Source organism: Sminthopsis crassicaudata, chromosome 4 (assembly GCF_048593235.1).
Source record: "Sminthopsis crassicaudata isolate SCR6 chromosome 4, ASM4859323v1, whole genome shotgun sequence".
NCBI classification, from domain to species: domain Eukaryota; kingdom Metazoa; phylum Chordata; class Mammalia; order Dasyuromorphia; family Dasyuridae; genus Sminthopsis; species Sminthopsis crassicaudata.
Window position 1 is genome coordinate 327159081 of NC_133620.1, and position 12841 is coordinate 327171921.

A 12841-nucleotide genomic window follows, 5' to 3' on the forward strand; every position below is an offset into this window, starting at 1 on the left:
TCTTTGTACTATGATGAAAATTCCAGAGCAGAAATCATAAAACCCTCAATATCATATTACCTCAAGAAATCTCACAGGAAGTCATGTCAGCTAGAAATAATAAATGTGTAACTGTGATATAATAATAATAAAAATATTGATTTCCCTTTCAGACTAGACGCCTGGTATTTAAAAATAAAAAATATTGGATTAAATTCTAGTGTTTTTAGACTGAGACTAAGAAACAGAGGAAACAAAGATATTTCCAATTTGTTAACAGAAAAATCTCTTTAAAGATCGCAGTTAACTACTTTCAAAGTTAGTAAAATATTGATGATCACAATGATGAAAAGAAAAGCTGCCTGTCTGAATGCTGCCAAATACTGTGATGATGCCTTTTTTTTTAATCTTAAAAATATATTCAAAAATCAGTCAGAACTATAAATGAATTCACAAGTTAAATATATTTTCTTTAATGGATACATTAGCAAATTTCATTTCAAAATTGTTAATTTTATACACATTTAATACATATAATATCAAATAATTATAGTTAATAATTCTTGAATAAATGACTGATTGTTATAGCTTCCAGTCAAATGTTTGTGTATATGTCATTTTTATTAAAAAAAAATATCATTATACAAATAGAAGAAGAAAATAGAGTTGAACTTACTTGCCGGAAATTTGGAGCAAGAAATCCAGAAAAAAATGTTAATCCTTGAGTCTCTTTATATCCACAAGAATAGTCCAAAGTTCTTCATAGTTTCCTCCATATAGTGCTTTAAAAGTTTCCCTATTTTGAAGAACTCCTCCTCAGACTTCTTTCTGAAAGGGGATTATGGTCTCAATTCAGTCAAGCTGCCAAAATATACTGTTCACATGATGACTTTAGTGCTGTTTTCTATTTCTTTCTCTCCTAGTTACTTCCTCTGCAGGGAGATAGCGTTACAGATGTTTGGCTAAGCACAGCATTCTTGTAAAGAGAAATCCCATTTTTGTTCATTAGGTTCTCTTCTTCCAGACACAAGGAAGAAGTCACAAAATTTAAAATTTAAAAGTATAGAAACTCCAGCATATTTTAAATGCAAAAACATTAAGCCAAAGTAGTGCAGATTGAAAAAAAAAAAAAAGGAAGAAGAAGAAAGATGTCTACTGAGAAAGAAATAGCATGTTTCCAATCAGAAAAGTGGACAATTTGCACAAGTTTAAACTAAGATTCAGTTGCACCTCAGGCAAATGATGCTAATAAAAATAACAAAACCCAGTCCCCACTTATTCCTTTGAATGGTTTAGAGTAAATGAACAGAGAAATGCCAGACCTTAATGATTGCCCCATAATTACATTCAGTCTTCAAGTGGTTTTGGATAATTGTCTAAACCAGACGGACTCAGAATTGTGAATTAACCCTTTTCATCCTTGCAGCACAGCTAAAAACTATAATATATTTACCATTCAGATGTTTATGTTTGAATCAAATGTAATAAAAAGATGTCAACAATATCTGTGAGGTTCAATTGGCTTTAAGAGTGTATCCTGTGGAGTGTGTGCAGGATTTTAATTCCAGTAGACAGTGTGGAAGCTGCAGGACTCCTTCTAACTAGATATAACTCAAGGCTAAACAAGCTGGATTCAGTGGATTTATAAAAAAGAGTCATCACACCTTCAGTCTCTCTCTTCCTTTCTGGTTAAGAAGTATATCAGGACTATTTTAAGTGTCTTCCAGAACAGTGAAGGACTTGGGTAGAGAGAAAGAAGTAGCTTGCTCTCCTCCATTCTAAGCTGTGCACAGATGTCATCCAAAGTACATGCTTAGGCTAAGCAACAATCAGCTTTGCTTTAGTTTGAGCTGTATTTCTTATTTGTTTCGTCCTGATCGTAAGTAAATGAGTTTCAAACATACATAAATCATATATGGCCAGCCAGAAAGATCATTTGTGAGTTTGAGAGGGTTAAAGTTCCATGAAATTGGTTCTGAATGGGTAAAGAAGTCCCCATATCAGCTCTAGCACTTTTAAAGAAGATGGCCACACACAAGAAGATTAGCCCAAGTCTGGCTGTTTTACAAGCTGAAGTGTACCACCCCCCCAAAAAAAGTGTTTAGATTGCCCAAAGCTGAGACAGAATATAAAATAACCAATTAGCAGTCCTGGAAATTGCTTTATATTCTGATAAGGTTTATTTTAAAAATGTATTGTTTTAAATAGTTGAACTCTAAAAAAATTAATAAATAAAAATAAATAAACAAATAAATAAATGGATAGTTGAACACCTCCCATTGCTTCGTCCAATTGAATAATAAAAGAAAAATCATAATAAAATGTATAATTCAGCAAAATATTCATATCTTGCACATTTTTGGACATGCATTTTAAGTCCATTATCTCTCTATCAAGAGGTGTATGACATTTTTGATCTTTCTATCCTCTGGACTTGTGGTTCACCATTACACTGATAAGAGTTCTAAGGTATTTCATAGTAGGGGTTTTTAATAATATTTTATTTTTTCCAAATACATGCAAAAATAGTCAATATTCACCTTTGCAAAATCTTGTATTCCAATTTTTTCCCTCTCTCTCTAGCCCCCCCACAAAACAACCCAGCAAGCAATCTGATATTGGTAAACATGTGCAATTCTTCTAAACATATTTCTGTATTTGTCATCTTGCACCAGAAAAATCAGATCAAAAGGGGAAAAAAATGAGGAGGAAAGAAACCAAGCAAACAAACAACAACAAAAAGATGAAAATATTATGCTTTGATCCCCATCCAATCTCCATAATTCTTTCTCTGGATGTGGTTGGCTCTTTTCAACACAAGTCTATTGGAATTAGCTTGAATCACCTCATTGTTGAAAAGAGCCAAATCCGTCACAGTTGATCATCATGTAATCTTGTTGTGCCTGTGTACAATGTTCTCTTGGTTCTGCTCATTTCCCTTAGCATCAGTTCATGTAAATCCTTCCAGGTTTTTCTGAAGTCAGCCTGCTCATCATTTCTTCTAAAACAATAATATTCCATTACATTCATATACCATCACTTATTCAGCCATTCTTTAACTAATAGGCATCTACTCAATTTCTAGTTCCTTGTTACCACAAAAAAGAGCTGCCACAAACATTTTTGCATATGTATATCCTTTCCCTCTTTTATGATCTCTTTGACATATAGACCCAGTAGAAATATTGTTGTATCAAAGGGTATGCACAGTTTGACATCCTTTTGGGCCTAATTACAAATTGCTCTCCAGAATGGTTTGATCATTTCAGAACTCCATCAATCATGCCTTAGTATCCTAGTTTTTCCACATTCCCTCCAATACTTATATTTTCCTGTCATCTTAGTCAATCTTAAAGGTGTGGTACCTCAGAGTTATTTTAATTTGTATTTCTCTAATCAATACTGATTTAGAGCATTTTTATCTGACTGAAAATGGCTTTAATTTCTTCATTTGAGAATTGTTTATTCATATCCTTTGACCATTTATCAGCTGGAAAGTGGCTTATATTCTTATAAATTTGAATCAATCTCCTATGTAGTTTAAAAATATATCCGAAACACTGGTTATAAAAATAGTTTCTACTTTTCTGCTTCCCTTTTAATCTTGGCTATATTAATTTTGTTTGTGCAAACCCTTTTTAATTTAATGTAATCAAAATTATCAATTTTACATTTCATAATATTCTTTAGTTCTTCCTTAGCCATGAATTCCTCCCTTCCCAACATATCTGAGAGGCAAACTATCTCTTTGTGTCTGAATTACAAGGCCATTTCAACATTATCTTGGTATAAAGTGTTAGATATTGGTCAATGCCTATTCTTGCCATACTATTTTCTAATTTTCCCAGAAATTTTTGTCAAATACTGAGTTTTTAATCCCAGAAACTGTAGTCTTTGGGTTTATTAAATAGTAAATTACTGTAGTCATTGACTGATATGTCTTTTGAACTTAACCTATCCCATTAATCCACTATTATATTTCTTGGCCACTACCAAATGGTTTTGATGACCATCACTTTATAATATACTTTTAAGTCTGGTACAGCTAAGCTACCTTCTTTCACAATTTTTTTCATGAATTCCCTTGGCATTCTTGGGCTTTTGTTCCTCCAGATGAATTTTGTTATTATTTTTTCCTCAAAGTTTTTTTTCATTATAATACTGTTGTCATTGTGCAAATTTTTCTTCTGGTGCTGCTCATTTTACTACTTCAAATCAAAGAGATCCTTTCAGTTTCTTCTAAAATTGCTTCACCATTTCATCTGAAACAATAATATTCCATCAAATTTATAGACCATACTTTGTTTTAGCCATTCCCTAATGGACTTAGTTTATGGTTTTGAATTCCTATGGGGAAAAAAACTGCTGTAAATTTTTTTTCTTTTTTCTCTTCCTTTGTCTTTAGAGGTGTAAGCCTAGTAATGGTATACATGGATGGAAGGGTTTCTATATCTGCGGTTTAGTAACTTTGGGGGCAGAGTTCAAATTACTGTCTTCATTTCTCTTGAGACTGCATTCCTAATTGTCCATACTTTCTCTGTCATGACACAGAAATCTCTTCATCCTATAAGTTTATCTTCCTTTGAACTTCTTATGCTGGAAGTACTTTTCTTTCCTGCATCTTTTTCCTCTGACTGCTTTCTTCCAGAGTCTCCATTTTAAGGAGGACACTCATCTCTTTCTCTGTTTGCTTCATCTCAGAACTTCTGTTTTAAGAATATCCATGTTTCTTTTCTCCCCAGGCTGCACCCTTGAGCCTCGAAATTCTCTTTACCATGTCCCTGGATGGATACTCTCCTGTCCTTCCTCACCATCTCCTCTTCAGCTTCCATTTAAATGCTGTCTCTTCATATATTTAAATCCTTCACTAAGCATCATATGTAATGGGGATAAACTGGAACCTTTCCCAGTAAGATCAGGTGTGAAACAAAATTGCCCACTATCACCATTACTATTCAATATTGTATTAGAAATGCTAGCCTCCACAATAAGAGTCAAGAAAGAGATTAAAGGAATAAGAGTAGGTAATGAGGTAGTCTAACTACCACTCTTTGGTGATGATATGATGGTATACTTAGAGAACCCCAGAGATTCTAATAAAAAAGTTATTAGAAATAATTCACAACTTTAGCAAAGTTGCTAGATACAAAATAAATCCACATAAATTATTAGCATTTTTATCCATCACCAACAAAATCCAACAGCAAAAGATACAAAGAGAAATTCCATTCAAAACAACTGTCGAGAGTATAAAATATTTGGGAATCCATCTACCAAAGAAAAGTCAGGAATTATATGAGCAAAATTACAAAACACTTGCCACAAAAATAAAGTCAGATTTAAATAATTAGAAAGACATTCAGTGCTCTTGGATAGGCTGAGCAAATATAATAAAGATGACAATACTCCCTAAACTAATCTATTTATTTAATGCTATACCAAGAAACTATTTTAATGACTTAGAAAAAATAACAATAAAATTCATATGGAAGAACAAAAAGTAGAGAATTTCAAGGGAATTAATGAAAAAAAATCAAATGAAGATGGCCTAGCTGTACCTGATCTAAAACTATATTATTAAGCAGCATTCACCAAAACCATTTGGTATTGACTAAGAAATAGACTAGTCGATCAGTGGAACAGATTAGGTACACAGGACAAAATAGGGTACAACTATAGCAATCTAGTCTTTGACAAACCCAAAGATACCAACATTTGGGATAAAAATTCATTATTCGGAAAAAACTGTTGGGAAAACTGGAAATTAGTATGGCAGAAATTAGATATGAACACCACACCATATACCAAGATAAGATCAAAATGGGTCCATAATTTAGGCATAAAGAATGAGATCATAAATACATTAGAGGAACAGAGGGTAGTTTACCTCTCAGACTTGTGGAGGAGGAAGGAATTTATGACCAAAGGAGAACTAGAGATCATTATTGATCACAAAATAGAAGATTTTGATTACATCAAATTAAAAAGCTTTTGTACAAACAAAACTATTCGAAGAAGATCAGAAGGGAAATAACAAATAGGGAAAATATTTTTACAGTTAAAGGATCTGATAAAGGCCTCATTTCCAAAATATATAGAGAACTGACTCTAATTTATAAGAAATCAAGGCATTCTCCAATTGATAAATGGTCAAAGAATATGAGCAGACAATTTTCAGATGACGAAATTGAAACTATATCCACTCATATGAAAGTGTTCCAAATCACTACTGATCAGAGTAATGCAAATTAAGACAACTCTAAGATACCACTACATACCTGTCAGACTGGCTAAGATGACAGGAAAAAATAATGATGAATGTTGGAGGGGATGTGGGAAAACTGGGACATTGATGCATTGTTGGTGGAGTTGTGAAAGAATCCAATCATTCTGCAGAGCAATTTGGAACTATGCCCAAAAAGTTATCAAAATGTGCATACCCTTTGATCTAGCAGTGTTACTACTGGGCTAATATCCCAAGAAATACTAAAGAAGGGAAAGGGACCTGTATGTGCCAAAATGTTTGTGGCAGCCCTTTTTGTAGTGGCTAGAAACTGGAAAATGAATGAGTGCCCATCAATTGGAGAATGGTTGGGTAAATTATGGTATATGAATATTATGGAATATTATTGCTCTGTAAGAAATGACTAGCAGGATGAATATAGAGAGGCTTGAAGAGACTTACATGAACTGATGCTTAGTGAAATGAGCAGAACCAGGTGATCATTATATACTTCAACAACGATACTGTATGAAGATGTATTCTGACTGAAGTGGATATCTTCAACATAGAGAAGATCTAATTCAGTTCCAGTTGATCAATGATGGACAGAAACAGAAAAGGAACACTGGAAATTGAGTGTAAACTGTTTGCACTATTCTCATTCTACCCAGATTACTTTTACCCTCGGAATCCAATTCTTAGTGTGCAACAAGAAATTTGGTTTTACACACATATATTGTATCTACGATATATGGTAACACCTTTAACATGTATGGGATTGCCTGTCATCTGGGGAGGGAGTAGAGGGAGGGAGGGGAAAATTTGGAAAAGAAGTGAATGGGATAATGGTGTAAAAAAAATCACCCATGCATATGTACTGTCAAAAAATTGTAATTATAAAATTAATTTTAAAATTTATAATAAATAAATAAATCCAGCTCACAAGTCAGTGAAGACATTACCTACAATGTCTTCAAATAAAGGACAAACAACAACCTTCTGAAGGGAAAGAACTTTTTACCTTTAAAAAAATAAATGCTGTCTCTTGAGGGCAGGAATTGGTTTTTGTTCTGCTTGTATTTATATTTTCAGGGTTAAGCACAGTACCTGATACACAATAAATTCTTCATAAATATTTGTTGACATGCTATCCAAAATGGCTAGAACCTGCCAATAACAAAGAGTATCTATTTTCCTATGATTATTTTGGTGTTTTTTGTCATCTTTGTCATGTACATCTAATAGATGTGACAGAATCTGAGAGTTCCTTTGATTTGAATTTCTCTGATTATAAGTAATTTGAATCATTTTCACATATTTTAATAGCTTTGGATAATTTTTAAAATGTCAGCCACCTCCTAAGAGAGATGAAATGAATTCTGAGTTAACATTGAAATATACTTTTTTCTTGCTTTTTATTGTGTGTTTGTTTTTTTGCATCATGAATGATATGGAAATATATTGTGTATGACTTCAGGGGCATAATTAATATTATATTGCTTGACTTCTCAATGGCTAGGAGAGGTTTGGGAAGAAGGGAAAGAATTTGAAATTCCTTAAAGAGATGATATATATTGGAAGCTACAAATTTTATTTGGTCTGTGATAATTCTTTGTACCATACTTACTGAATAGGCTGAATCAGATATTATATTTACATCTCCTGGATAATAAGTAAGAGCTAGCATGATTGCATACAATTCATTCTGCTGAGTTCTGACTACTCTCTTTATAGTTCAGTTACAAGAGTATATAGCACAAATGTTACATTTGGGTGCATATGTAAAGATAGTTGTTCCTTTGAGAGGAACTTTAGAAACCTTATCTTCAAGAATCCATTGCCAATTATGTAATAGTCGGATTATCTTTAATGGAGTCCTGTGTGTAAAATTTGGAGCTGTGACCAGTAAAACTTGCCACTCTGGAATGGTTTCCCAGAATGCACATTAATTTGTGCATTGGTATAAAATTATATATCTTATCAGGTCTTATCCTAGATAATTGTACTGCTGGCTTATTGGCCTTTAACAAAATTCTAGCCACAAGCAATGGGTAAGGAGTAAGGCTTTGTTGTGCTGGGAGGTTCATCCACTCTATCATACTGTCTCTTTGATGAAGGACTGCTATGGGTGCCTCTTTTGTAGCAAAAACTGATATTTCCAAGGGTTTCTGAGTGACTCTTTCAACCACATTGGATAAAGCCAGTTCAACTTCTCTCAAAGTCTTTTGAGCTTCTTTTGTAAGTGACGTGGTGAGTTTAAAGCACTGTCTCCAATGCAAATTAAGACAATTCTAAGATTCCACTACACACCTGTCAGATTGGTTATGATGATGACAGGGAAAGAGAATGCAGAATGTTGGAGGGGATGTGGGAAAACTGGGATACTGATACATTGTTGATGGAATTGTGAATGCATCCAGGCATTCTGGGGAATGATTTGGAACTATGCTCAAAAAGTTATCAAACTGTGCATACTCTTTGATCCAGCAGTGTTACTACTGGGCTTATATCCCAAAGAGATTTTAAAGAAGGGAAAGGGACCTGTATGTGCAAAAATGTTTGTGGCGGCCCTTTTTGTAGTGGCCAGATACTGGAAACTGAGTGGATGCCCATCAATTAGAGAATGGCTGAATAAATTGTGGTATGTTAATATTATGGAATATTATTGTTCTGTAAGAAATGACCAGCAGAATGATTACCGAAAGGCCTGGAGAGACTTACATGAACTGATGCTGAGTGAAATGAGCAGCACCAGAAGATCATTATATATTTCAACAACAATACTATATGATGATCAATTCTGATGGATGTGGCCCTCTTCAGCAATGAGATGAACCAAATCAGTTCAATAGAGCAATAATGAACTAAACCAACTACACCCAGGGAAAAAACTCTGGGAGATGACTATAAATCACTACATAGAATTCCCAATCCCTCTATTTTTTTCCACCTGCATTTTTTATTTCCTTCACAGTCTAATTGTACACTATTTCAAAGTCTGATTCCTTTTGTACAGCAAAATGATTGTTTGGCTATGTATACATATATTGTATTTAACTAATACTTTAACATTTTTAACATGTATTGGTCAACCTGCCATCTGGGGGAAGTGGTGGGGGGAAGGAGGAGAAAATTTGGAACAAAAGGTTTTGCAATTGTCAATGCTGAAAAATTATCCATGCATATATCTTGTAAATAAAAAGCTATAATAAAAAATGAAATAAAAAATAAAGCACTGTCTCCCCTTAAAATATCATATAATGGTTGTAATTGAGAGGTAATCAAGCCTAACACACTGGACGCATCCATTGGATATTTCCTATCAATTTCTGAAAGTCTAGCTTCTCTGTTCTTAATGAAAGTTTTTGTACTGTAAACACCTTAGGGTATACTTCATTCCTAAATATTTAAAAGAAGCATGTCTTTGAATTATTTCTGGAGCTATATGCAATTTGTAATTCCTTAATGTCCTTTGTAGATATGCTTCTAACATTTGCTCCTCAGGTGCACATCCCAATATATCATCCATGTAATGTAATAACATTTCTTTGGGAAATGCATTTCTTACTGGAGTAAGAGCAGTGGCAACATATATTTGACACATAGTAGGGCTATTTTTCATTGCCTGTCGCAAAACTGTCCATTCATTTCTTTTATAAGGCTCAGCTGGGTTAATGCTGGATACTGCAAAGGCAAATATTTTCATATCCTCCTTATCTAGAGGAATAGAATAGAAACAATCCTTAATGTCTATAACCCAAAGGGGCCATTCTCTAGGCAATTGCATAGGAGATGGAAGTCCAGGCTAAAGAATTCCCATAGTTTCCATCTGTTCATTTACTTTTCTTAAATCAGTCAACATCCTCCATTTTCCAGATTTCTTTCTTACAACAAATACAGGGGAATTCCAAGGATTTAAAGAAGGTTGTAAGTGTCCTTGGTCAAGTTGCTTTTGTACTATATCTAATAAAACCTGACTTTTATCACCAGCTAAGGGCCATTCTTCTATCCACACTGGTGTATCAGTTTTCCATTGCATAGGAACAGGTGAGAATGTAGGTAGACCTTCAACAGCAGCCCTGCCTAAAAACCCAAAGTACTCATTTGTAACCCTAACTGTTGTAAGATGTCTCTTCCCCATAGATTGATGGGGATTTTTTCAACTATAAAAGGAGTAAAAACTCTTATTTCACCTTCAAATGTTCATTTCAAAGAGATAGCACTAACTTCAGCTGCTATTGACCCTCCTACACCAGACATATAGGTGTTTGCCTTAATTTTTGGCCAGTGACTGAGCTAGTTGGCACCTTTAATAACTGTATGATCTGCACCTGTGTCTACCAATCCTTCTAATAGTATACCATTTATATAGATAGTGAGCATAAAACGGTCAGCTGTCATAGCTGCTGTCAAGAATATTCCTGGATTCTGTTGCTTGGAGTCAGAATCTGGGCAACTATTACCAGATTGCCTATTAGGAGTCTGTATCACTAAACCCGATGCTACTACTTCTCCTGGTTGATAAAGTAGACATTGTCTACCTGTATTAGTGACTAGGATAACATCTACACATTCCCCAGTTTCCCACATCAATGTATGGATGAACATTGTTTTGCAAGTATTCTCAGGAGGTGAAATAGTCAAGCCTACTGTGCTTGGAGGCAAGGGATCCATAGGCTGGAGAGGAACAGATTTCACCTCTCCAGGGGGTATCTCAGTAGTCCCAGCTGCATACAATTCTATTCTCCCCAATTGTTATCCTTTTCTTCCATCATGTTGCTTCCTAGATTATTGATTATGTAATCCCTTTCTCCCGTCAGATTGCTTTTTGACTGATTGGTCATGTCTGAGTACAAACCTCTAAATACTCTCTGCCCCAAGTATTTTTGGTTTTGGCCCTGGGGCTGGGTCCCCCATATCCTTTTTCCCTGAACCAGTCTACATTCTGATGCCTAATAGAAGCCTCTGTTGCATTTTGGACATGGGCTTTTGGGTCTTGTTCTCCCACCCTGTTTTTTCTGTATTTATGAAAACCTTGACCTTTCAGATGCCCTACTTTACCACATTGAAAGCACTGACGAGTCTTTCTGGACGTCCCTTGCCAAAAGGGACCTTGGCTTCCCATTTTTGGATCTTGGGAAGTCTGCATCATAGCCTGGGTATAAAAGGTATTTGTGCCTACTGTGGCACAGCATCTTATGATCTCCTCTAAAGGAGCATCCGTGTGTAGTCCTAGTATAATTCTTATAGAAACCTCATTAGCATTTTCTTTAGCAAGTTGCCTTATCATAATTTCTGTTGCTGCATTTTCACCAAGAGTTCATATGACAGCTGTCTGCAGAAGTCCCATGACATCAGCAAAAGGTTCATTTGGACGTTGTGTTATTTTCATGAAGGCTTCTCCTCTGTATTGTTCACCTAGGAGAAAGTCCCATGCTTTGACAGCAGCAGAAGCAATTTGCTCATATGCTGCTATGAGGTAATTAATTTGTGCTGAAGTGTCTGCATAAGAACCTACACTTGTTAGTTGGTCACAGATTATTGGTGTATTAACTCCAGTTTGCCTATTTTATTGGGCTTGTATCCTACAGAGTTCATTATATTCAGAAAACCACAAGTTCTGTCCAGGTTCTAAATATGTCTTTGCTATATATTTCTAATCACTAGGCGTTAAAATTTCATAAGCCAAATTCTGTAATAACATCTTAACATAAGATGATGTAGCCCCATAAAGAGTGCCTTTTTCATATCTTTAATAATTTCTAGATTAAAAGAGTGTATCTTCTCCTTTCTTGATCTGAAGAGTTAAGTTCAATAACAGTATTCATTTCTATTCTCAAATCAGCTGTATTCGGCCCTTCCTCTTTGTCTTTAAGTAGTGCCCTTTGCAATTGATTCATAGGAGGGGGTGATTGCTGGGGGGAGAGGGGGAATGCTGGTGATATCACTGCCCTTCCCACTCCTCCTCTTCCCTCCACCCAGGGAGATGAAGTTGATGGGGGAGAGTCAAAATCCTGCTTGGGTGTAGGCAGAGTTGAAGTTGGAATTTTGAGATTGGGAATCACCATGCCCTTCAAGTTCACTTAACTCCTCATGCCCTCCAGTGATATTTCCATTACCCTCTCCCTTCTCTTCCTCCTTCTCCACAAGCTTCCTTGTTTGACTATTCTGCTTAGAGCTTTTCTTTTTTTCTATAACTTGTGAAATTCTTTAAGGCCAATTGTATTGTTATATATATAGAGAGAGAATGTTTCCTTAGAAATTGTATCAGGACTTTTATCATTGTATATTCACATAGTTGATCTCCTACTAGCTTCCAATTATCTGCCTCTATTTCTTCTTGCTTGAAGAACCAAGGGGACGTACATTCTTATGGTTCTAAGAGTCCACCAATCTGCTCCCAAGTTACAAGCTAACCTTGCCTCTTTCTTAGTCTAAGTATGCTTTCTATAGAGCTCCCTTAGAGTGGAGGTGAGGGAGAATCTTTTCCTAATATTTGCCCCATTTCAGCTAGAAAAGGAAAATTACTAGTTTAGTCCTTAACAAAGTAAGTTCCCTGTTTGTGTATTTTAATACTCACCCTATTTTCTGGTCATAGGGACTTCTTCAGTGAAATTAGGGTCCTTCGTCCACATATTG

At 35.0% G+C, this 12841-nt stretch overlaps 1 protein-coding gene across 4 annotated transcripts in view; it reads right to left on the minus strand.

Moving 5' to 3' along the window:
• Positions 1-12841, minus strand: part of LOC141538799 (ATP-binding cassette sub-family A member 10-like) — a 118606-nt gene that overhangs the window by 98298 nt on the left and 7467 nt on the right. For all 4 annotated transcript variants that reach the window (XM_074260617.1, XM_074260616.1, XM_074260619.1 and 1 more), the window contains one exon: positions 656-807. The gene's annotated coding sequence lies outside the window, so the exon portion shown is untranslated. The remainder of the gene's footprint in view (positions 1-655; positions 808-12841) is intronic.